Source organism: Stenella coeruleoalba, assembly GCF_951394435.1.
Source record: "Stenella coeruleoalba genome assembly, contig: scaffold_88, whole genome shotgun sequence".
NCBI lineage: Eukaryota > Metazoa > Chordata > Mammalia > Artiodactyla > Delphinidae > Stenella > Stenella coeruleoalba.
In genome coordinates, this window is record NW_027645889.1 from 181,463 (window position 1) to 207,647 (window position 26,185).

The window sequence follows — 26,185 nt, forward strand, 5'->3', positions numbered from 1 at the left end:
AAAACCAACTTATGCTTGCTTAAGGGTAAAGGTGAGTTGGGGTGCTGCATAAAACCAGAGATTGAAATGAGCACAGATAAAGTTCCTTAAGTCAAATATGGAATAGACAAGAGCTACTCCTTGCTCAACGAAATGGACTCAACACCGCATATTAAACGCCTAAGAATGTACCTGACTAGTAAGTATCGTAAAACCTATGGATTGCTATGTCTCCGAAAGAGAATCAAGCATGTGTACAGGGGCATAAACGCAGCAGTGATAGGATTGGAGAGGTTCGGTGAGCAAATGAAGACCCTTTGAAGTCATATTGCATGGTACCCATTACACGGGTCTCAACTCTCCAGGTTTAAGGTATTCTTCCTTCAGCTAAAACATGCATGTGGAACCCAAGTATGATCAACCATGTGAACGGGAGACGTGTTCAAATATGTCTCAGTTTTCCTCCCCTGGTACTCGGGTGCAACATTCCAGACGCTTTACTAACACTCTCCCCACTTGGAGAGTCAGCGCCTTTAACCTCCTGTTTGGCCCAGTTTGCAATTTCTGCGGAAGATGAACAGGAATAGCGAGAACCAATGAGAGGCTAGCTGGAGGTGTCTGGACGGGCAAATTTAACTCTCATTTCCCACCAGGAAGAGGAAATAACCAAAGGCTCAGCGTGCCGTGCCGGAACCAGATTAGGGCCTGAAGCCATCCTGCGGTGTTGCGGCCAGGTCACAAGAAAGCGAGTTGAAGAAAGGAGCTCAGGGGCACTGTAATTCACAAACCTGCAGAGTTATAAATGACAGCTATCGTCCAAAAATAGACTGAAGTAAGGCTGCCAAGAGGACTTGAAAGCGGGGCAGAATTGCAGGAAACCGATTTCAGGAGGTAGACTGGAATTGCATTGAAAGCATAGGAAAAGAGGCAGAACGTCCACAATGATGCACTTGGCCAAAAAGGGCGTATGCGTTTTTTCCTGAATATATTCAGGAAAAAACGCATACGCCCTTTTTGGCCAACCAAGCAAGCTTGCAAAGGAAATCTGCACTACAATGAAGTCTCACTTCCCCCCGGTCAAAAGGGCCATCTGAAAAAAGTGTAAAATCCAGAAAGGCAGGACAGGCCATGGAGAACTGGGAGCCTTGTTATGCTGATGGGCGGGATGTAAATTGCCAACAACCACTCGGGAGAAGTGTATGGTGTTTCCTGAAACATCTAAAAAACAAAGCAACAGAACCTAGGGCACTTCCACTTATGGTCCTATAGCTTAGGGAAATTAAAATCAAAAAGACACAGCCACCCCAAAGTTTGGAACGGCTCTGTTTACAAGAACCTCATTTACAGTACAAGTTCAACATCGCAGAAAGTGAAAAATGGATAAAGAAGTTGTGGTATTTACTTACAAAGCAATATCACTCAGCAATGAAATCTGTGTCATCAGGCCCTTAGCAGCACAATGAGTGGATTCAGGTATGATGATTCTAACTGAAGTAAGTCACACAGAAAAAGAAACATCATAAGATATCAGTAATACACGGAATGTAAACTTGGCTACACAGGAACTGAATTACAGAACAGAACAGGGTCTCAAATTTAGAAAACCAACTTATGCTTGCTTAAGGGTAAAGGTGAGTTGGGGTGCTGCATAAAACCAGAGATTGAAATGAGCACAGATAAAGTTCCTTAAGTCAAATATGGAATAGACAAGAGCTACTCCTTGCTCAACAAAATGGACTCAACACCGCATATTAAACGCCTAAGAATGTACCTGACTAGTAAGTATCTTAAAACCTATGGATTGCTATGTCTCCGAAAGAGAATCAAGCATGTGTACAGGGGCATAAACACAGCAGTGATAGGATTGGAGAGGTTCGGTGAGCAAATGAAGACCCTTTGAAGTCATATTGCATGGTACCCATTACACGGGTCTTAACTCTCCAGGTTTAAGGTATTCTTCCTTCAGCTAAAACATGCATGTGGAACCCAAGTATGATCAACCATGTGAACGGGAGACGTGTTCAAATATGTCTCAGTTTTCCTCCCCTGGCACTCGGGTGCAACATTCCAGACGCTTTACTAACACTCTCCCCACTTGGAGAGTCAGTCCCTTTAACCTCCTGTTTGGCCCAGTTTGCAATTTCTGCGGAAGATGAACAGGAATAGCGAGAACCAATGAGAGACTAGCTGCAGGTGTCTGGACGGGCAAATTTAACTCTCATTTCCCACCAGGAAGAGGAAATAACCAAAGGCGCAGCGTGCCGTGCCGGAACCAGATTAGGGCCTGAAGCCATCCTGCGGTGTTGCGGCCAGGTCACAAGAAAGCGAGTTGAAGAAAGGAGCTCAGGGGCACTGTAATTCACAAACCTGCAGAGTTATAAATGACAGCTATCGTCCAAAAATAGACTGAAGTAAGGCTGCCAATAGGACTTGAAAGCGGGGCAGAATTGCAGGAAACCGATTTCAGGAGGTAGACTGGAATTGCATTGAAAGCATAGGAAAAGAGGCAGAACGTCCACAATGATGCACTTGGCCAAAAAGGGCGTATGCGTTTTTTCCTGAATATATTCAGGAAAAAACGCATACGCCCTTTTTGGCCAACCAAGCAAGCTTGCAAAGGAAATCTGCACTACAATGAAGTCTCACTTCCCCCCGGTCAAAAGGGCCATCTGAAAAAAGTGTAAAATCCAGAAAGGCAGGACAGGCCATGGAGAACTGGGAGCCTTGTTATGCTGATGGGCGGGATGTAAATTGCCAACAGACACTCGGGAGAAGTGTATGGTGTTTCCTGAAACATCTAAAAAACAAAGCAACAGAGCCTAGGGCACTTCCACTTATGGTCCTAGAGCTTAGGGAAATTAAAATCAAAAAGACACAGCCACCCCAAAGTTTGGAACGGCTCTGTTTACAAGAACCTCGTTTACAGTACAAGTTCAACATCGCAGAAAGTGAAAAATGGATAAAGAAGTTGTGGTATTTACTTACAAAGCAATATCACTCAGCAATGAAATCTGTGTCATCAGGCCCTTAGCAGCACAATGAGTGGATTCAGGTATGATGATTCTAACTGAAGTAAGTCACACAGAAAAAGAAACATCATAAGATATCAGTAATACATGGAATGTAAACTTGGCTACACAGGAACTGAATTACAGAACAGAACAGGGTCTCAAATTTAGAAAACCAACTTATGCTTGCTTAAGGGTAAAGGTGAGTTGGGGTGCTGCATAAAACCAGAGATTGAAATGAGCACAGATAAAGTTCCTTAAGTCAAATATGGAATAGACAAGAGCTACTCCTTGCTCAACGAAATGGACTCAACACCGCATATTAAACGCCTAAGAATGTACCTGACTAGTAAGTATCGTAAAACCTATGGATTGCTATGTCTCCGAAAGAGAATCAAGCATGTGTACAGGGGCATAAACGCAGCAGTGATAGGATTGGAGAGGTTCGGTGAGCAAATGAAGACCCTTTGAAGTCATATTGCATGGTACCCATTACACGGGTCTCAACTCTCCAGGTTTAAGGTATTCTTCCTTCAGCTAAAACATGCATGTGGAACCCAAGTATGATCAACCATGTGAACGGGAGACGTGTTCAAATATGTCTCAGTTTTCCTCCCCTGGTACTCGGGTGCAACATTCCAGACGCTTTACTAACACTCTCCCCACTTGGAGAGTCAGCGCCTTTAACCTCCTGTTTGGCCCAGTTTGCAATTTCTGTGGAAGATGAACAGGAATAGCGAGAACCAATGAGAGGCTAGCTGGAGGTGTCTGGACGGGCAAATTTAACTCTCATTTCCCACCAGGAAGAGGAAATAACCAAAGGCTCAGCGTGCCGTGCCGGAACCAGATTAGGGCCTGAAGCCATCCTGCGGTGTTGCGGCCAGGTCACAAGAAAGCGAGTTGAAGAAAGGAGCTCAGGGGCACTGTAATTCACAAACCTGCAGAGTTATAAATGACAGCTATCGTCCAAAAATAGACTGAAGTAAGGCTGCCAAGAGGACTTGAAAGCGGGGCAGAATTGCAGGAAACCGATTTCAGGAGGTAGACTGGAATTGCATTGAAAGCATAGGAAAAGAGGCAGAACGTCCACAATGATGCACTTGGCCAAAAAGGGCGTATGCGTTTTTTCCTGAATATATTCAGGAAAACACGCATACGCCCTTTTTGGCCAACCAAGCAAGCTTGCAAAGGAAATCTGCACTACAATGAAGTCTCACTTCCCCCCGGTCAAAAGGGCCATCTGAAAAAAGTGTAAAATCCAGAAAGGCAGGACAGGCCATGGAGAACTGGGAGCCTTGTTATGCTGATGGGCGGGATGTAAATTGCCAACAACCACTCGGGAGAAGTGTATGGTGTTTCCTGAAACATCTAAAAAACAAAGCAACAGAACCTAGGGCACTTCCACTTATGGTCCTATAGCTTAGGGAAATTAAAATCAAAAAGACACAGCCACCCCAAAGTTTGGAACGGCTCTGTTTACAAGAACCTCATTTACAGTACAAGTTCAACATCGCAGAAAGTGAAAAATGGATAAAGAAGTTGTGGTATTTACTTACAAAGCAATATCACTCAGCAATGAAATCTGTGTCATCAGGCCCTTAGCAGCACAAAGAGTGGATTCAGGTATGATGATTCTAACTGAAGTAAGTCACACAGAAAAAGAAACATCATAAGATATCAGTAATACACGGAATGTAAACTTGGCTACACAGGAACTGAATTACAGAACAGAACAGGGTCTCAAATTTAGAAAACCAACTTATGCTTGCTTAAGGGTAAAGGTGAGTTGGGGTGCTGCATAAAACCAGAGATTGAAATGAGCACAGATAAAGTTCCTTAAGTCAAATATGGAATAGACAAGAGCTACTCCTTGCTCAACAAAATGGACTCAACACCGCATATTAAACGCCTAAGAATGTACCTGACTAGTAAGTATCTTAAAACCTATGGATTGCTATGTCTCCGAAAGAGAATCAAGCATGTGTACAGGGGCATAAACGCAGCAGTGATAGGATTGGAGAGGTTCGGTGAGCAAATGAAGACCCTTTGAAGTCATATTGCATGGTACCCATTACACGGGTCTTAACTCTCCAGGTTTAAGGTATTCTTCCTTCAGCTAAAACATGCATGTGGAACCCAAGTATGATCAACCATGTGAACGGGAGACGTGTTCAAATATGTCTCAGTTTTCCTCCCCTGGCACTCGGGTGCAACATTCCAGACGCTTTACTAACACTCTCCCCACTTGGAGTGTCAGTCCCTTTAACCTCCTGTTTGGCCCAGTTTGCAATTTCTGCGGAAGATGAACAGGAATAGCGAGAACCAATGAGAGGCTAGCTGGAGGTGTCTGGACGGGCAAATTTAACTCTCATTTCCCACCAGGAAGAGGAATTAACCAAAGGCTCAGCATGCCGTACCGGAACCAGATTAGGGCCTGAAGCCATCCTGCGGTGTTGCGGCCAGTCACAAGAAAGCGAGTTGAAGAAAGGAGCTCAGGGGCACTGTAATTCACAAACCTGCAGAGTTATAAATGACAGCTATCGTCCAAAAATAGACTGAAGTAAGGCTGCCAAGAGGACTTGAAAGCGGGGCAGAATTGCAGGAAACCGATTTCAGGAGGTAGACTGGAATTGCATTGAAAGCATAGGAAAAGAGGCAGAACGTCCACAATGATGCACTTGGCCAAAAAGTGCGTATGCGTTTTTTCCTGAATATATTCAGGAAAAAACGCATACGCCCTTTTTGGCCAACCAAGCAAGCTTGCAAAGGAAATCTGCACTACAATGAAGTCTCACTTCCCCCCGGTCAAAAGGGCCATCTGAAAAAAGTGTAAAATCCAGAAAGGCACGACAGGCCATGGAGAACTGGGAGCCTTGTTATGCTGATGGGCGGGATGTAAATTGCCAACAACCACTCGGGAGAAGTGTATGGTGTTTCCTGAAACATCTAAAAAACAAAGCAACAGAGCCTAGGGCACTGCCACTTATGGTCCTATAGCTTAGGGAAATTAAAATCAAAAAGACACAGCCACCCCAAAGTTTGGGACGCCTCTGTTTACAAGAACCTCGTTTACAGTACAAGTTCAACATCGCAGAAAGTGAAAAATGGATAAAGAAGTTGTGGTATTTACTTACAAAGCAATATCACTCAGCAATGAAATCTATGTCATCAGGCCCTTAGCAGCACAATGAGTGGATTCAGGTATGATGATTCTAACTGAAATAAGTCACACAGAAAAAGAAACATCATAAGATATCAGTAATACACGGAATGTAAACTTGGCTACACAGGAACTGAATTACAGAACAGAACAGGGTCTCAAATTTAGAAAACCAACTTATGCTTGCTTAAGGGTAAAGGTGAGTTGGGGTGCTGCATAAAACCAGAGATTGAAATGAGCACAGATAAAGTTCCTTAAGTCAAATATGGAATAGACAAGAGCTACTCCTTGCTCAACGAAATGGACTCAACACCGCATATTAAACGCCTAAGAATGTACCTGACTAGTAAGTATCATAAAACCTATGGATTGCTGTCTCCAAAAGAGAATCAAGCATGTGTACAGGGGCATAAACGCAGCAGTGATAGGATTGGAGAGGTTCGGTGAGCAAATGAAGACCCTTTGAAGTCATATTGCATGGTACCCATTACACGGGTCTCAACTCTCCAGGTTTAAGGTATTCTTCCTTCAGCTAAAACATGCATGTGGAACCCAAGTATGATCAACCATGTGAACGGGAGACGTGTTCAAATATGTCTCAGTTTTCCTCCCCTGGTACTCGGGTGCAACATTCCAGATGCTTTACTAACACTCTCCCCACTTGGAGAGTCAGTCCCTTTAACATCCTGTTTGGCCCAGTTTGCAATTTCTGCGGAAGATGAACAGGAATAGCGAGAACCAATGAGAGGCTAGCTGGAGGTGTCTGGACGGGCAAATTTAACTCTCATTTCCCACCAGGAAGAGGAATTAACCAAAGGCTCAGCAGGCCGGGCAGGAACCAGATTAGGGCCTGAAGCCATCCTGCGGTGTTGCGGCCAGGTCACAAGAAAGCGAGTTGAAGAAAGGAGCTCAGGAGCACTGTAATTCACAAACCTGCAGAGTTATAAATGACAGCTATCGTCCAAAAATAGACTGAAGTAAGGCTGCCAAGAGGACTTGAAAGCGGGGCAGAATTGCAGGAAACCGATTTCAGGAGGTAGACTGGAATTGCATTGAAAGCATAGGAAAAGAGGCAGAACGTCCACAATGATGCACTTGGCCAAAAAGGGCGTATGCGTTTTTTCCTGAATATATTCAGGAAAAAACGCATACGCCCTTTTTGGCCAACCAAGCAAGCTTGCAAAGGAAATCTGCACTACAATGAAGTCTCACTTCCCCCCGGTCAAAAGGGCCATCTGAAAAAAGTGTAAAATCCAGAAAGGCAACAGGCCATTGAGAACTGGGAGCCTTGTTATGCTGATAGGCGGTATGTAAATTGCCAACAGACACTTGGGAGAAGTGTATGGTGTTTCCTGAAACATCTAAAAAACAAAGCAACAGAGCCTAGGGCACTTCCACTTATGGTCCTATAGCTTAGGGAAATTAAAATCAAAAAGACACAGCCACCCCAAAGTTTGGAACGGCTCTGTTTACAAGAACCTCGTTTACAGTACAAGTTCAACATCGCAGAAAGTGAAAAATGGATAAAGAAGTTGTGGTATTCACTTACAAAGCAATATCACTCAGCAATGAAATCTATGTCATCAGGCCCTTAGCAGCACAATGAGTGGATTCAGGTATGATGATTCTAACTGAAATAAGTCACACAGAAAAAGAAACATCATAAGATATCAATAATACACGGAATGGAAACTTGGCTACACAGGAACTGAATTACAGAACAGAACAGGGTCTCAAATTTAGAAAACCAACTTATTCTTGCTTAAGGGTAAAGGTGAGTTGGGGTGCTGCATAAAACCAGAGATTGAAATGAGCACAGATAAAGTTCCTTAAGCCAAATATGGAATAGACAAGAGCTACTCCTTGCTCAACGAAATGGACTCAACACCGCATATTAAACGCCTAAGAATGTACCTGACTTGTAAGTATCTTAAAACCTATGGATTGCTATGTCTCCGAAAGAGAATCAAGCATGTGTACAGGGGCATAAACGCAGCAGTGATAGGATTGGAGAGGTTCGGTGAGCAAATGAAGACCCTTTGAAGTCATATTGCATGGTACCCATTCCACGGGTTTCAACTACCCAGGTTTAAGTTATTCTTCCTTCAGCTAAAACATGCATGTGGAACCTAGAGTATGATCAACCATGTGATCGGGAGACGTGTTCAAATATGTCTCAGTTTTCCTCCCCTGGTACTCGGGTGCAACATTCCAGACGCTTTACTAACACTCTCCCCACTTGGAGAGTCAGTGCCTTCAACCTCCTGTTTGGCCCAGTTTGCAATTTCTGCGGAAGATGAACAGGAATAGCGAGAACCAATGAGAGGCTAGCTGGAGGTGTCTGGACGGGCAAATTTAACTCTCATTTCCCACCAGGAAGAGGAAATAACCAAAGGCTCAGTGTGCCGTGCCGGAACCAGATTAGGGCCTGAAGCCATCCTGCGGTGTTGCGGCCAGGTCACAAGAAAGCGAGTTGAAGAAAGGAGCTCAGGGGCACTGTAATTCACAAACCTGCAGAGTTATAAATGACAGCTATCGTCCAAAAATAGACTGAAGTAAGGCTGCCAAGAGGACTTGAAAGCGGGGCAGAATTGCAGGAAACCGATTTCAGGAGGTAGACTGGAATTGCATTGAAAGCATAGGAAAAGAGGCAGAACGTCCACAATGATGCACTTGGCCAAAAAGGGCGTATGCGTTTTTTCCTGAATATATTCAGGAAAAAACGCATACGCCCTTTTTGGCCAACCAAGCAAGCTTGCAAAGGAAATCTGCACTACAATGAAGTCTCACTTCCCCCCGGTCAAAAGGGCCATCTGAAAAAAGTGTAAAATCCAGAAAGGCAGGGCAGGCCATGGAGAACTCGGAGCCTTGTTATGCTGATGGGCAGGATGTAAATTGCCAACAGACACTCGGGAGAAGTGTATGGTGTTTCCTGAAACATCTAAAAAACAAAGCAACAGAGCCAAGGGCACTTCCACTTATGGTCCTACAGCTTAGGGAAATTAAAATCAAAAAGACACAGCCACCCCAAAGTTTGGAACGGCTCTGTTTACAAGAACCTCATTTACAGTACAAGTTCAACATCGCAGAAAGTGAAAAATGGATAAAGAAGTTGTGGTATTTACTTACAAAGCAATATCACTCAGCAATGAAATCTGTGTCATCAGGCCCTTAGCAGCACAATGAGTGGATTCAGGTATGATGATTCTAACTGAAGTAAGTCACACAGAAAAAGAAACATCATAAGATATCAGTAATACACGGAATGTAAACTTGGCTACACAGGAACTGAATTACAGAACAGAACAGGGTCTCAAATTTAGAAAACCAACTTATGCTTGCTTAAGGGTAAAGGTGAGTTGGGGTGCTGCATAAAACCAGAGATTGAAATGAGCACAGATAAAGTTCCTTAAGCCAAATATGGAATAGACAAGAGCTACTCCTTGCTCAACAAAATGGACTCAACACCGCATATTAAACGCCTAAGAATGTACCTGACTAGTAATTATCGTAAAACCTATGGATTGCTATGTCTCCGAAAGAGAATCAAGCATGTGTACAGGGGCATAAACGCAGCAGTGATAGGATTGGAGAGGTTCGGTGAGCAAATGAAGACCCTTTGAAGTCATATTGCATGGTACCCATTACACGGGTCTCAACTCTCCAGGTTTAAGGTATTCTTCCTTCAGCTAAAACATGCATGTGGAACCCAAGTATGATCAACCATGTGAACGGGAGACGTGTTCAAATATGTCTCAGTTTTCCTCCCCTGGTACTCGGGTGCAACATTCCAGACGCTTTACTAACACTCTCCCCACTTGGAGAGTCAGCGCCTTTAACCTCCTGTTTGGCCCAGTTTGCAATTTCTGCGGAAGATGAACAGGAATAGCGAGAACCAATGAGAGGCTAGCTGGAGGTGTCTGGACGGGCAAATTTAACTCTCATTTCCCACCAGGAAGAGGAAATAACCAAAGGCTCAGCGTGCCGTACCGGAACCAGATTAGGGCCTGAAGCCATCCTGCGGTGTTGCGGCCAGGTCACAAGAAAGCGAGTTGAAGAAAGGAGCTCAGGGGCACTGTAATTCACAAACCTGCAGAGTTATAAATGACAGCTATCGTCCAAAAATAGACTGAAGTAAGGCTGCCAAGAGGACTTGAAAGCGGGGCAGAATTGCAGGAAACCGATTTCAGGAGGTAGACTGGAATTGCATTGAAAGCATAGGAAAAGAGGCAGAACGTCCACAATGATGCACTTGGCCAAGAAGGGCGTATGCGTTTTTTCCTGAATATATTCAGGAAAAAACGCATACGCCCTTTTTGGCCAACCAAGCAAGCTTGCAAAGGAAATCTGCACTACAATGAAGTCTCACTTCCCCCCCGGTCAAAAGGGCATCTGAAAAAAGTGTAAAATCCAGAAAGGCAGGACAGGCCATGGAGAACTGGGAGCCTTGTGATGCTGATGGGCGGGATGTAAATTGCCAACAGACACTCGGGAGAAGTGTATGGTGTTTCCTGAAACATCTAAAAAACAAAGCAACAGAACCTAGGGCACTTCCACTTATGGTCCTATAGCTTAGGGAAATTAAAATCAAAAAGACACAGCCACCCCAAAGTTTGGAACGGCTCTGTTTACAAGAACCTCGTTTACAGTACAAGTTCAACATCGCAGAAAGTGAAAAATGGATAAAGAAGTTGTGGTATTTACTTACAAAGCAATATCACTCAGCAATGAAATCTGTGTCATCAGGCACTTAGAAGCACAATGAGTGGATTCAGGTATGATGATTCTAACTGAAGTAAGTCACACAGAAAAAGAAACATCATAAGATATCAGTAATACACGGAATGTAAACTTGGCTACACAGGAACTGAATTACAGAACAGAACAGGGTCTCAAATTTAGAAAACCAACTTATGCTTGCTTAAGGGTAAAGGTGAGTTGGGGTGCTGCATAAAACCAGAGATTGAAATGAGCACAGATAAAGTTCCTTAAGCCAAATATGGAATAGACAAGAGCTACTCCTTGCTCAACGAAATGGACTCAACACCGCATATTAAACGCCTAAGAATGTACCTGACTTGTAAGTATCTTAAAACCTATGGATTGCTATGTCTCCGAAAGAGAATCAAGCATGTGTACAGGGGCATAAACGCAGCAGTGATAGGATTGGAGAGGTTCGGTGAGCAAATGAAGACCCTTTGAAGTCATATTGCATGGTACCCATTCCACGGGTTTCAACTACCCAGGTTTAAGGTATTCTTCCTTCAGCTAAAACATGCATGTGGAACCTAGAGTATGATCAACCATGTGATCGGGAGATGTGTTCAAATATGTCTCAGTTTTCCTCCCCTGGTACTCGGGTGCAACATTCCAGACGCTTTACTAACACTCTCCCCACTTGGAGAGTCAGCGCCTTTAACCTCCTGTTTGGCCCAGTTTGCAATTTCTGCGGAAGATGAACAGGAATAGCGAGAACCAATGAGAAGCTAGCTGGAGGTGTCTGGACGGGCAAATTTAACTCTCATTTCCCACCAGGAAGAGGAAATAACCAAAGGCTCAGCGTGCCGTACCGGAACCAGATTAGGGCCTGAAGCCATCCTGCGGTGTTGCGACCAGGTCACAAGAAAGCGAGTTGAAGAAAGGAGCTCAGGGGCACTGTAATTCACAAACCTGCAGAGTTATAAATGACAGCTATCGTCCAAAAATAGACTGAAGGAAGGCTGCCAAGAGGACTTGAAAGCGGGGCAGAATTGCAGGAAACCGATTTCAGGAGGTAGACTGGAATTGCATTGAAAGCATAGGAAAAGAGGCAGAACGTCCACAATGATGCACTTGGCCAAAAAGGGCGTATGCGTTTTTTCCTGAATATATTCAGGAAAAAACGCATACGCCCTTTTTGGCCAACCAAGCAAGCTTGCAAAGGAAATCTGCACTACAATGAAGTCTCACTTCCCCCCGGTCAAAAGGGCCATCTGAAAAAAGTGTAAAATCCAGAAAGGCAGGACAGGCCATGGAGAACTGGGAGCCTTGTTATGCTGATGGGCGGGATGTAAATTGCCAACAACCACTCGGGAGAAGTGTATGGTGTTTCCTGAAACATCTAAAAAACAAAGCAACAGAACCTAGGGCACTTCCACTTATGGTCCTATAGCTTAGGGAAATTAAAATCAAAAAGACACAGCCACCCCAAAGTTTGGAACGGCTCTGTTTACAAGAACCTCGTTTACAGTACAAGTTCAACATCACAGAAAGTGAAAAATGGATAAAGAAGTTGTGGTATTTACTTACAAAGCAATATCACTCAGGAATGAAATCTGTGTCATCAGGCACTTAGAAGCACAATGAGTGGATTTAGGTATGATGATTCTAACTGAAGTAAGTCACACAGAAAAAGAAACATCATAAGATATCAGTAATACATGGAATGTAAACTTGGCTACACAGGAACTGAATTACAGAACAGAACAGGGTCTCAAATTTAGAAAACCAACTTATGCTTGCTTAAGGGTAAAGGTGAGTTGGGGTGCTGCATAAAACCAGAGATTGAAATGAGCACAGATAAAGTTCCTTAAGCCAAATATGGAATAGACAAGAGCTACTCCTTGCTCAACGAAATGGACTCAACACCGCATATTAAACGCCTAAGAATGTACCTGACTTGTAAGTATCTTAAAACCTATGGATTGCTATGTCTCCGAAAGAGAATCAAGCATGTGTACAGGGGCATAAACGCATTAGTGATAGGATTGGAGAGGTTCGGTGAGCAAATGAAGACCCTTTGAAGTCATATTGCATGGTACCCATTCCACGGGTTTCAACTACCCAGGTTTAAGGTATTCTTCCTTCAGCTAAAACATGCATGTGGAACCTAGAGTATGATCAACCATGTGATCGGGAGACGTGTTCAAATATGTCTCAGTTTTCCTCCCCTGGTACTCGGGTGCAACATTCCAGACGCTTTACTAACACTCTCCCCACTTGGAGAGTCAGCGCCTTTAACCTCCTGTTTGGCCCAGTTTGCAATTTCTGCGGAAGATGAACAGGAATAGCGAGAACCAATGAGAGGCTAGCTGGAGGTGTCTGGACGGGCAAATTTAACTCTCATTTCCCACCAGGAAGAGGAAATAACCAAAGGCTCAGCGTGCCGTACCGGAACCAGATTAGGGCCTGAAGCCATCCTGCGGTGTTGCGGCCAGCTCAAAAGAAAGCGAGTTGAAGAAAGGAGCTCAGGGGCACTGTAATTCACAAACCTGCAGAGTTTTAAATGACAGCTATCGTCCAAAAATAGACTGAAGTAAGGCTGCCAAGAGGACTTGAAAGCGGGGCAGAATTGCAGGAAACCGATTTCAGGAGGTAGACTGGAATTGCATTGAAAGCATAGGAAAAGAGGCAGAACGTCCACAATGATGCACTTGGCCAAAAAGGGCGTATGCGTTTTTTCCTGAATATATTCAGGAAAACACGCATACGCCCTTTTTGGCCAACCAAGCAAGCTTGCAAAGGAAATCTGCACTACAATGAAGTCTCACTTCCCCCCAGCCAAAAGGGCCATCTGAAAAAAGTGTAAAATCCATAAAGGCAACAGGCCATTGAGAACTGGGAGCCTTGTTATGCTGATGGGCGGGATGTAAATTGCCAACAGACACTTGGGAGAAGTGTATGGTGTTTCCTGAAACATCTAAAAAACAAAGCAACAGAGCCTAGGGCACTTCCACTTATGGTCCTATAGCTTAGGGAAATTAAAATCAAAAAGACACAGCCACCCCAAAGTTTGGAACGGCTCTGTTTACAAGAACCTCGTTTACAGTACAAGTTCAACATCGCAGAAAGTGAAAAATGGATAAAGAAGTTGTGGTATTTACTTACAAAGCAATATCACTCAGCAATGAAATCTGTGTCATCAGGCCCTTAGCAGCACAATGAGTGGATTCAGGTATGATGATTCTAACTGAAGTAAGTCACACAGAAAAAGAAACATCATAAGATATCACTAATACACGGAATGTAAACTTGGCTACACAGGAACTGAATTACAGAACAGAACAGGGTCTCAAATTTAGAAAACCAACTTATGCTTGCTTAAGGGTAAAGGTGAGTTGGGGTGCTGCATAAAACCAGAGATTGAAATCAGCACAGATAAAGTTCCTTAAGTCAAATATGGAATAGACAAGAGCTACTCCTTGCTCAACAAAATGGACTCAACACCGCATATTAAACGCCTAAGAATGTACCTGACTAGTAAGTATCTTAAAACCTATGGATTGCTATGTCTCCGAAAGAGAATCAAGCATGTGTACAGGGGCATAAACGCAGCAGTGATAGGATTGGAGAGGTTCGGTGAGCAAATGAAGACCCTTTGAAGTCATATTGCATGGTACCCATTACACGGGTCTTAACTCTCCAGGTTTAAGGTATTCTTCCTTCAGCTAAAACATGCATGTGGAACCCAAGTATGATCAACCATGTGAACGGGAGACGTGTTCAAATATGTCTCAGTTTTCCTCCCCTGGTACTCGGGTGCAACATTCCAGACGCTTTACTAACACTCTCCCCACTTGGAGAGTCAGCGCCTTTAACCTCCTGTTTGGCCCAGTTTGCAATTTCTGCGGAAGATGAACAGGAATAGCGAGAACCAATGAGAGACTAGCTGGAGGTGTCTGGACGGGCAAATTTAACTCTCATTTCCCACCAGGTAGAGGAAATAACCAAAGGCTCAGCGTGCCGTGCCGGAACCAGATTAGGGCCTGAAGCCATCCTGCGGTGTTGCGGCCAGGTCACAAGAAAGCGAGTTGAAGAAAGGAGCTCAGGGGCACTGTAATTCACAAACCTGCAGAGTTATAAATGACAGCTATCGTCCAAAAATAGACTGAAGTAAGGCTGCCAAGAGGACTTGAAAGCGGGGCAGAATTGCAGGAAACCGATTTCAGGAGGTAGACTGGAATTGCATTGAAAGCATAGGAAAAGAGGCAGAACGTCCACAATGATGCACTTGGCCAAGAAGGGCGTATGCGTTTTTTCCTGAATATATTCAGGAAAAAACGCATACGCCCTTTTTGGCCAACCAAGCAAGCTTGCAAAGGAAATCTGCACTACAATGAAGTCTCACTTCCCCCCGGTCAAAAGGGCCATCTGAAAAAAGTGTAAAATCCAGAAAGGCAGGACAGGCCATGGAGAACTGGGAGCCTTGTTATGCTGATGGGCGGGATGTAAATTGCCAACAGACACTCGGGAGAAGTGTATGGTGTTTCCTGAAACATCTAAAAAACAAAGCAACAGAGCCTAGGGCACTGCCACTTATGGTCCTATAGCTTAGGGAAATTAAAATCAAAAAGACACAGCCACCCCAAAGTTTGGAACGGCTCTGTTTACAAGAACCTCGTTTACAGTACAAGTTCAACATCGCAGAAAGTGAAAAATGGATAAAGAAGTTGTGGTATTTACTTACAAAGCAATATCACTCAGCAATGAAATCTATGTCATCAGGCCCTTAGCATCACAATGAGTGGATTCAGGTATGATGATTCTAACTGAAATAAGTCACACAGAAAAAGAAACATCATAAGATATTAGTAATACACAGAATGTAAACTTGGCTACACAGGAACTGAATTACAGAACAGAACAGGGTCTCAAATTCAGAAAACCAACTTATGCTTGCTTAAGGGTAAAGGTGAGTTGGGGTGCTGCATAAAACCAGAGATTGAAATGAGCACAGATAAAGTTCCTTAAGTCAAATATGGAATAGACAAGAGCTACTCCTTGCTCAACGAAATGGACTCAACACCGCATATTAAACGCCTAAGAATGTACCTGACTAGTAAGTATCTTAAAACCTATGGATTGCTATGTCTCCGAAAGAGAATCAAGCATGTGTACAGGGGCATAAACGCAACAGTGATAGGATTGGAGAGGTTCGGTGAGCAAATGAAGACCCTTTGAAGTCATATTGCATGGTACCCATTACAGGGGTCTTAACTCTCCAGGTTTAAGGTATTCTTCCTTCAGCTAAAACATGCATGTGGAACCCAAGTATGATCAACCATGTGAACGGGAGACGTGTTCAAATATGTCTCAGTTTTCCTCCCCTGGTACTCGGGTGCAACATTCCAGACGCTTTACTAACACTCTCCCCACTTGGAGAGTCAGCGCCTTTAACCTCCTGTTTGGCCCAGTTTGCAATTTCTGCGGAAGATGAACAGGAATAGCGAGAACCAATGAGAGACTAGCTGGAGGTGTCTGGACGGGCAAATTTAACTCTCATTTCCCACCAGGAAGAGGAAATAACCAAAGGCTCAGCGTGCCGTGCCGGAACCAGATTAGGGCCTGAAGCCATCCTGCGGTGTTGCAGCCAGGTCACAAGAAAGCGAGTTGAAGAAAGGAGCTCAGGGACACTGTAATTCACAAACCTGCAGAGTTATAAATGACAGCTATCGTCCAAAAATAGACTGAAGTAAGGCTGCCAAGAGGACTTGAAAGCGGGGCAGAATTGCAGGAAACCGATTTCAGGAGGTAGACTGGAATTGCATTGAAAGCATAGGAAAAGAGGCAGAACGTCCACAATGATGCACTTGGCCAAAAAGGGCGTATGCATTTTTTCCTGAATATATTCAGGAAAAAACGCATACGCCCTTTTTGGCCAACAAGCAAGCTTGCAAAGGAAATCTGCACTACAATGAAGTCTCACTTCCCCCCTGTCAAAAGGGCCATCTGAAAAAAGTGTAAAATCCAGAAAGGCAGGACAGGCCATGGAGAACTGGGAGCCTTGTTATGCTGATGGGCGGGATGTAATTGCCAACAGACACTCGGGAGAAGTGTATGGTGTTTCCTGAAACATCTAAAAAACAAAGCAACAGAGCCTAGGGCACTGCCACTTATGGTCCTATAGCTTAGGGAAATTAAAATCAAAAAGACACAGCCACCCCAAAGTTTGGGACGCCTCTGTTTACAAGAACCTCGTTCACAGTACAAGTTCAACATCGCAGAAAGTGAAAAATGGATAAAGAAGTTGTGGTATTTACTTACAAAGCAATATCACTCAGCAATGAAATCTATGTCATCAGGCCCTTAGCATCACAATGAGTGGATTCAGGTATGATGATTCTAACTGAAATAAGTCACACAGAAAAAGAAACATCATAAGATATCAGTAATACACGGAAAGTAAACTTGGCTACACAGGAACTGAATTACAGAACAGAACAGTGTCTCAAATTTAGAAAACCAACTTATGCTTGCTTAAGGGTAAAGGTGAGTTGGGGTGCTGCATAAAACTAGAGATTGAAATGAGCACAGATAAAGTTCCTTAAGTCAAATATGGAATAGACAAGAGCTACTCCTTGCTCAACGAAATGGACTCAACACCGCATATTAAACGCCTAAGAATGTACCTGACTAGTAAGTATCGTAAAACCTATGGATTGCTATGTCTCCAAAAGAGAATCAAGCATGTGTACAGGGGCATAAACGCAGCAGTGATAGGATTGGAGAGGTTCGGTGAGCAAATGAAGACCCTTTGAAGTCATATTGCATGGTACCCATTACACGGGTCTTAACTCTCCAGGTTTAAGGTATTCTTCCTTCAGCTAAAACATGCATGTGGAACCCAAGTATGATCAACCATGTGAACGGGAGACGTGTTCAAATATGTCTCAGTTTTCCTCCCCTGGTACTCGGGTGCAACATTCCAGACGCTTTACTAACACTCTCCCCACTTGGAGAGTCAGCGCCTTTAACCTCCTGTTTGGCCCAGTTTGCAATTTCTGCGGAAGATGAACAGGAATAGCGAGAACCAATGAGAGGCTAGCTGGAGGTGTCTGGACGGGCAAATTTAACTCTCATTTCCCACCAGGAAGAGGAAATAACCAAAGGCTCAGCGTGCCGTACCGGAACCAGATTAGGGCCTGAAGCCACCCTGCGGTGGTGCGGCCAGCTCAAAAGAAAGTGAGTTGAAGAAAGGAGCTCAGGGGCACTGTAATTCACAAACCTGCAGAGTTATAAATGACAGCTATCGTCCAAAAATAGACTGAAGTAAGGCTGCCAAGAGGACTTGAAAGCGGGGCAGAATTGCAGGAAACCAATTTCAGGAGGTAGACTGGAATTGCATTGAAAGCATAGGAAAAGAGGCAGAACGTCCACAATGATGCACTTGGCCAAAAAGGGCGTATGCGTTTTTTCCTGAATATATTCACGAAAACACGCATACGCCCTTTTTGGCCAACCAAGCAAGCTTGCAAAGGAAATCTGCACTACAATGAAGTCTCACTTCCCCCCGGTCAAAAGGGCCATCTGGAAAAAGTGTAAAATCCAGAAAGGCAGGACAGGCCATGGAGAACTGGGAGCCTTGTTATGCTGATGGGCGGGATGTAAATTGCCAACAGACACTCGGGAGAAGTGTATGGTGTTTCCTGAAACATCTAAAAAACAAAGCAACAGAGCCTAGGGCACTGCCACTTATGGTCCTATAGCTTAGGGAAATTAAAATCAAAAAGACACAGCCACCCCAAAGTTTGGAACGGCTCTGTTTACAAGAACCTCGTTTACAGTACAAGTTCAACATCGCAGAAAGTGAAAAATGAATAAAGAAGTTGTGGTATTTACTTACAAAGCAATATCACTCAGCAATGAAATCTGTGTCATCAGGCCCTTAGCAGCACAATGAGTGGATTCAGGTATGATGATTCTAACTGAAGTAAGTCACACAGAAAAAGAAACATCATAAGATATCAGTAATACACGGAATGTAAACTTGGCTACACAGGAACTGAATTACAGAACAGAACAGGGTCTCAAATTTAGAAAACCAACTTATGCTTGCTTAAGGGTAAAGGTGAGTTGGGGTGCTGCATAAAACCAGAGATTGAAATGAGCACAGATAAAGTTCCTTAAGTCAAATATGGAATAGACAAGAGCTACTCCTTGCTCAACGAAATGGACTCAACACCGCATATTAAACGCCTAAGAATGTACCTGACTAGTAAGTATCTTAAAACCTAAGGATTGCTATGTCTCCGAAAGAGAATCAAGCATGTGTACAGGGGCATAAACACAGCAGTGATAGGATTGGAGAGGTTCGGTGAGCAAATGAAGACTCTTTGAAGTCATATTGCATGGTACCCATTACACGGGTCTCAACTCTCCAGGTTTAAGGTATTCTTCCTTCAGCTAAAACATGCATGTGGAACCCAAGTATGATCAATCATGTGAACGGGAGACGTGTTCAAATATGTCTCAGTTTTCCTCCCCTGGTACTCGGGTGCAACATTCCAGACGCTTTACTAACACTCTCCCCACTTGGAGAGTCAGCGACTTTAACCTCCTGTTTGGCCCAGTTTGCAATTTCTGCGGAAGATGAACAGGAATAGCGAGAACCAATGAGAGACTAGCTGCAGGTGTCTGGACGGGCAAATTTAACTCTCATTTCCCACCAGGAAGAGGAAATAACCAAAGGCGCAGCGTGCCGTGCCGGAACCAGATTAGGGCCTGAAGCCATCCTGCGGTGTTGCGGCCAGGTCACAAGAAAGCGAGTTGAAGAAAGGAGCTCAGGGGCACTGTAATTCACAAACCTGCAGAGTTATAAATGACAGCTATCGTCCAAAAATAGACTGAAGTAAGGCTGCCAATAGGACTTGAAAGCGGGGCAGAATTGCAGGAAACCGATTTCAGGAGGTAGACTGGAATTGCATTGAAAGCATAGGAAAAGAGGCAGAACGTCCACAATGATGCACTTGGCCAAAAAGGGCGTATGCGTTTTTTCCTGAATATATTCAGGAAAAAACGCATACGCCCTTTTTGGCCAACCAAGCAAGCTTGCAAAGGAAATCTGCACTACAATGAAGTCTCACTTCCCCCCGGTCAAAAGGGCCATCTGAAAAAAGTGTAAAATCCAGAAAGGCAGGACAGGCCATGGAGAACTGGTAGCCTTGTTATGCTGATGGGCGGGATGTAAATTGCCAACAGACACTCGGGAGAAGTGTATGGTGTTTCCTGAAACATCTAAAAAACAAAGCAACAGAGCCTAGGGCACTTCCACTTATGGTCCTATAGCTTAGGGAAATTAAAATCAAAAAGACACAGCCACCCCAAAGTTTGGAACGGCTCTGTTTACAAGAACCTCGTTTACAGTACAAGTTCAACATCGCAGAAAGTGAAAAATGGATAAAGAAGTTGTGGTATTTACTTACAAAGCAATATCACTCAGCAATGAAATCTGTGTCATCAGGCCCTTAGCAGCACAATGAGTGGATTCAGGTATGATGATTCTAACTGAAGTAAGTCACACAGAAAAAGAAACATCATAAGATATCAGTAATACACGGAATGTAAACTTGGCTACACAGGAACTGAATTACAGAACAGAACAGGGTCTCAAATTTAGAAAACCAACTTATGCTTGCTTAAGGGTAAAGGTGAGTTGGGGTGCTGCATAAAACCAGAGATTGAAATGAGCACAGATAAAGTTCCTTAAGTCAAATATGGAATAGACAAGAGCTACTCCTTGCTCAACGAAATGGACTCAACACCGCATATTAAACGCCTAAGAATGTACCTGACTAGTAAGTATCGTAAAACCTATGGATTGCTATGTCTCCGAAAGAGAATCAAGCATGTGTACAGGGGCATAAACGCAGCAGTGATAGGATTGGAGAGGTTCGGTGAGCAAATGAAGACCCTTTGAAGTCATATTGCATGGTACCCATTACACGGGTCTCAACTCTCCAGGTTTAAGGTATTCTTCCTTCAGCTAAAACATGCATGTGGAACCCAAGTATGATCAACCATGTGAACGGGAGACGTGTTCAAATATGTCTCAGTTTTCCTCCCCTGGTACTCGGGTGCAACATTCCAGACGCTTTACTAACACTCTCCCCACTTGGAGAGTCAGCGCCTTTAACCTCCTGTTTGGCCCAGTTTGCAATTTCTGCGGAAGATGAACAGGAATAGCGAGAACCAATGAGAGGCTAGCTGGAGGTGTCTGGACGGGCAAATTTAACTCTCATTTCCCACCAGGAAGAGGAAATAACCAAAGGCTCAGCGTGCCGTGCCGGAACCAGATTAGGGCCTGAAGCCATCCTGCGGTGTTGCGGCCAGGTCACAAGAAAGCGAGTTGAAGAAAGGAGCTCAGGGGCACTGTAATTCACAAACCTGCAGAGTTATAAATGACAGCTATCGTCCAAAAATAGACTGAAGTAAGGCTGCCAAGAGGACTTGAAAGCGGGGCAGAATTGCAGGAAACCGATTTCAGGAGGTAGACTGGAATTGCATTGAAAGCATAGGAAAAGAGGCAGAACGTCCACAATGATGCACTTGGCCAAAAAGGGCGTATGCGTTTTTTCCTGAATATATTCAGGAAAAAACGCATACGCCCTTTTTGGCCAACCAAGCAAGCTTGCAAAGGAAATCTGCACTACAATGAAGTCTCACTTCCCCCCGGTCAAAAGGGCCATCTGAAAAAAGTGTAAAATCCAGAAAGGCAGGACAGGCCATGGAGAACTGGGAGCCTTGTTATGCTGATGGGCGGGATGTAAATTGCCAACAACCACTCGGGAGAAGTGTATGGTGTTTCCTGAAACATCTAAAAAACAAAGCAACAGAACCTAGGGCACTTCCACTTATGGTCCTATAGCTTAGGGAAATTAAAATCAAAAAGACACAGCCACCCCAAAGTTTGGAACGGCTCTGTTTACAAGAACCTCATTTACAGTACAAGTTCAACATCGCAGAAAGTGAAAAATGGATAAAGAAGTTGTGGTATTTACTTACAAAGCAATATCACTCAGCAATGAAATCTGTGTCATCAGGCCCTTAGCAGCACAATGAGTGGATTCAGGTATGATGATTCTAACTGAAGTAAGTCACACAGAAAAAGAAACATCATAAGATATCAGTAATACACGGAATGTAAACTTGGCTACACAGGAACTGAATTACAGAACAGAACAGGGTCTCAAATTTAGAAAACCAACTTATGCTTGCTTAAGGGTAAAGGTGAGTTGGGGTGCTGCATAAAACCAGAGATTGAAATGAGCACAGATAAAGTTCCTTAAGTCAAATATGGAATAGACAAGAGCTACTCCTTGCTCAACAAAATGGACTCAACACCGCATATTAAACGCCTAAGAATGTACCTGACTAGTAAGTATCTTAAAACCTATGGATTGCTATGTCTCCGAAAGAGAATCAAGCATGTGTACAGGGGCATAAACGCAGCAGTGATAGGATTGGAGAGGTTCGGTGAGCAAATGAAGACCCTTTGAAGTCATATTGCATGGTACCCATTACACGGGTCTTAACTCTCCAGGTTTAAGGTATTCTTCCTTCAGCTAAAACATGCATGTGGAACCCAAGTATGATCAACCATGTGAACGGGAGACGTGTTCAAATATGTCTCAGTTTTCCTCCCCTGGCACTCGGGTGCAACATTCCAGACGCTTTACTAACACTCTCCCCACTTGGAGTGTCAGTCCCTTTAACCTCCTGTTTGGCCCAGTTTGCAATTTCTGCGGAAGATGAACAGGAATAGCGAGAACCAATGAGAGGCTAGCTGGAGGTGTCTGGACGGGCAAATTTAACTCTAATTTCCCACCAGGAAGAGGAATTAACCAAAGGCTCAGCATGCCGTACCGGAACCAGATTAGGGCCTGAAGCCATCCTGCGGTGTTGCGGCCAGTCACAAGAAAGCGAGTTGAAGAAAGGAGCTCAGGGGCACTGTAATTCACAAACCTGCAGAGTTATAAATGACAGCTATCGTCCAAAAATAGACTGAAGTAAGGCTGCCAAGAGGACTTGAAAGCGGGGCAGAATTGCAGGAAACCGATTTCAGGAGGTAGACTGGAATTGCATTGAAAGCATAGGAAAAGAGGCAGAACGTCCACAATGATGCACTTGGCCAAAAAGTGCGTATGCGTTTTTTCCTGAATATATTCAGGAAAAAACGCATACGCCCTTTTTGGCCAACCAAGCAAGCTTGCAAAGGAAATCTGCACTACAATGAAGTCTCACTTCCCCCCGGTCAAAAGGGCCATCTGAAAAAAGTGTAAAATCCAGAAAGGCACGACAGGCCATGGAGAACTGGGAGCCTTGTTATGCTGATGGGCGGGATGTAAATTGCCAACAACCACTCGGGAGAAGTGTATGGTGTTTCCTGAAACATCTAAAAAACAAAGCAACAGAGCCTAGGGCACTGCCACTTATGGTCCTATAGCTTAGGGAAATTAAAATCAAAAAGACACAGCCACCCCAAAGTTTGGGACGCCTCTGTTTACAAGAACCTCGTTTACAGTACAAGTTCAACATCGCAGAAAGTGAAAAATGGATAAAGAAGTTGTGGTATTTACTTACAAAGCAATATCACTCAGCAATGAAATCTATGTCATCAGGCCCTTAGCAGCACAATGAGTGGATTCAGGTATGATGATTCTAACTGAAATAAGTCACACAGAAAAAGAAACATCATAAGATATCAGTAATACACGGAATGTAAACTTGGCTACACAGGAACTGAATTACAGAACAGAACAGGGTCTCAAATTTAGAAAACCAACTTATGCTTGCTTAAGGGTAAAGGTGAGTTGGGGTGCTGCATAAAACCAGAGATTGAAATGAGCACAGATAAAGTTCCTTAAGTCAAATATGGAATAGACAAGAGCTACTCCTTGCTCAACGAAATGGACTCAACACCGCATATTAAACGCCTAAGAATGTACCTGACTAGTAAGTATCGTAAAACCTATGGATTGCTATGTCTCCGAAAGAGAATCAAGCATGTGTACAGGGGCATAAAGGCAGCAGTGATAGGATTGGAGAGGTTCGGTGAGCAAATGAAGACCCTTTGAAGTCATATTGCATGGTACCCATTACACGGGTCTCAACTCTCCAGGTTTAAGGTATTCTTCCTTCAGCTAAAACATGCATGTGGAACCCAAGTATGATCAACCATGTGAACGGGAGACGTGTTCAAATATGTCTCAGTTTTCCTCCCCTGGTACTCGGGTGCAACATTCCAGACGCTTTACTAACACTCTCCCCACTTGGAGAGTCAGCGCCTTTAACCTCCTGTTTGGCCCAGTTTGCAATTTCTGCGGAAGATGAACAGGAATAGCGAGAACCAATGAGAGGCTAGCTGGAGGTGTCTGGACGGGCAAATTTAACTCTCATTTCCCACCAGGAAGAGGAAATAACCAAAGGCTCAGCGTGCCGTGCCGGAACCAGATTAGGGCCTGAAGCCATCCTGCGGTGTTGCGGCCAGGTCACAAGAAAGCGAGTTGAAGAAAGGAGCTCAGGGGCACTGTAATTCACAAACCTGCAGAGTTATAAATGACAGCTATCGTCCAAAAATAGACTGAAGTAAGGCTGCCAAGAGGACTTGAAAGCGGGGCAGAATTGCAGGAAACCGATTTCAGGAGGTAGACTGGAATTGCATTGAAAGCATAGGAAAAGAGGCAGAACGTCCACAATGATGCACTTGGCCAAAAAGGGCGTATGCGTTTTTTCCTGAATATATTCAGGAAAAAACGCATACGCCCTTTTTGGCCAACCAAGCAAGCTTGCAAAGGAAATCTGCACTACAATGAAGTCTCACTTCCCCCCGGTCAAAAGGGCCATCTGAAAAAAGTGTAAAATCCAGAAAGGCAGGACAGGCCATGGAGAACTGGGAGCCTTGTTATGCTGATGGGCGGGATGTAAATTGCCAACAACCACTCGGGAGAAGTGTATGGTGTTTCCTGAAACATCTAAAAAACAAAGCAACAGAACCTAGGGCACTTCCACTTATGGTCCTATAGCTTAGGGAAATTAAAATCAAAAAGACACAGCCACCCCAAAGTTTGGAACGGCTCTGTTTACAAGAACCTCATTTACAGTACAAGTTCAACATCGCAGAAAGTGAAAAATGGATAAAGAAGTTGTGGTATTTACTTACAAAGCAATATCACTCAGCAATGAAATCTATGTCATCAGGCCCTTAGCAGCACAATGAGTGGATTCAGGTATGATGATTCTAACTGAAGTAAGTCACACAGAAAAAGAAACATCATAAGATATCAGTAATACACGGAATGTAAACTTGGCTACACAGGAACTGAATTACAGAACAGAACAGGGTCTCAAATTTAGAAAACCAACTTATGCTTGCTTAAGGGTAAAGGTGAGTTGGGGTGCTGCATAAAACCAGAGATTGAAATGAGCACAGATAAAGTTCCTTAAGTCAAATATGGAATAGACAAGAGCTACTCCTTGCTCAACAAAATGGACTCAACACCGCATATTAAACGCCTAAGAATGTACCTGACTAGTAAGTATCTTAAAACCTATGGATTGCTATGTCTCCGAAAGAGAATCAAGCATGTGTACAGGGGCATAAACGCAGCAGTGATAGGATTGGAGAGGTTCGGTGAGCAAATGAAGACCCTTTGAAGTCATATTGCATGGTACCCATTACACGGGTCTTAACTCTCCAGGTTTAAGGTATTCTTCCTTCAGCTAAAACATGCATGTGGAACCCAAGTATGATCAACCATGTGAACGGGAGACGTGTTCAAATATGTCTCAGTTTTCCTCCCCTGGCACTCGGGTGCAACATTCCAGACGCTTTACTAACACTCTCCCCACTTGGAGTGTCAGTCCCTTTAACCTCCTGTTTGGCCCAGTTTGCAATTTCTGCGGAAGATGAACAGGAATAGCGAGAACCAATGAGAGGCTAGCTGGAGGTGTCTGGACGGGCAAATTTAACTCTAATTTCCCACCAGGAAGAGGAATTAACCAAAGGCTCAGCATGCCGTACCGGAACCAGATTAGGGCCTGAAGCCATCCTGCGGTGTTGCGGCCAGTCACAAGAAAGCGAGTTGAAGAAAGGAGCTCAGGGGCACTGTAATTCACAAACCTGCAGAGTTATAAATGACAGCTATCGTCCAAAAATAGACTGAAGTAAGGCTGCCAAGAGGACTTGAAAGCGGGGCAGAATTGCAGGAAACCGATTTCAGGAGGTAGACTGGAATTGCATTGAAAGCATAGGAAAAGAGGCAGAACGTCCACAATGATGCAC

At 44.0% G+C, this 26,185-nt stretch overlaps 1 long non-coding RNA gene across 6 annotated transcripts in view; it reads right to left on the minus strand.

Annotated features, from left to right (window-relative positions):
• The window catches only part of LOC307181487, a 501,935-nt gene that overhangs the window by 170,655 nt on the left and 305,095 nt on the right, over positions 1-26,185 (minus strand). Inside the window, exon 3 of one of the 6 annotated variants that reach the window (XR_013826884.1) lies at positions 4,598-4,625. The exons of 3 other annotated variants lie outside the window; for them this stretch is intronic. This is a non-coding gene — a long non-coding RNA (uncharacterized lncRNA). Of the gene's footprint in view, positions 1-4,597; positions 4,626-12,453; positions 12,518-26,185 lie in introns of those variants that run through there. 2 more of the 6 variants (XR_013826885.1, XR_013826886.1) reach the window with 2 other exon arrangements.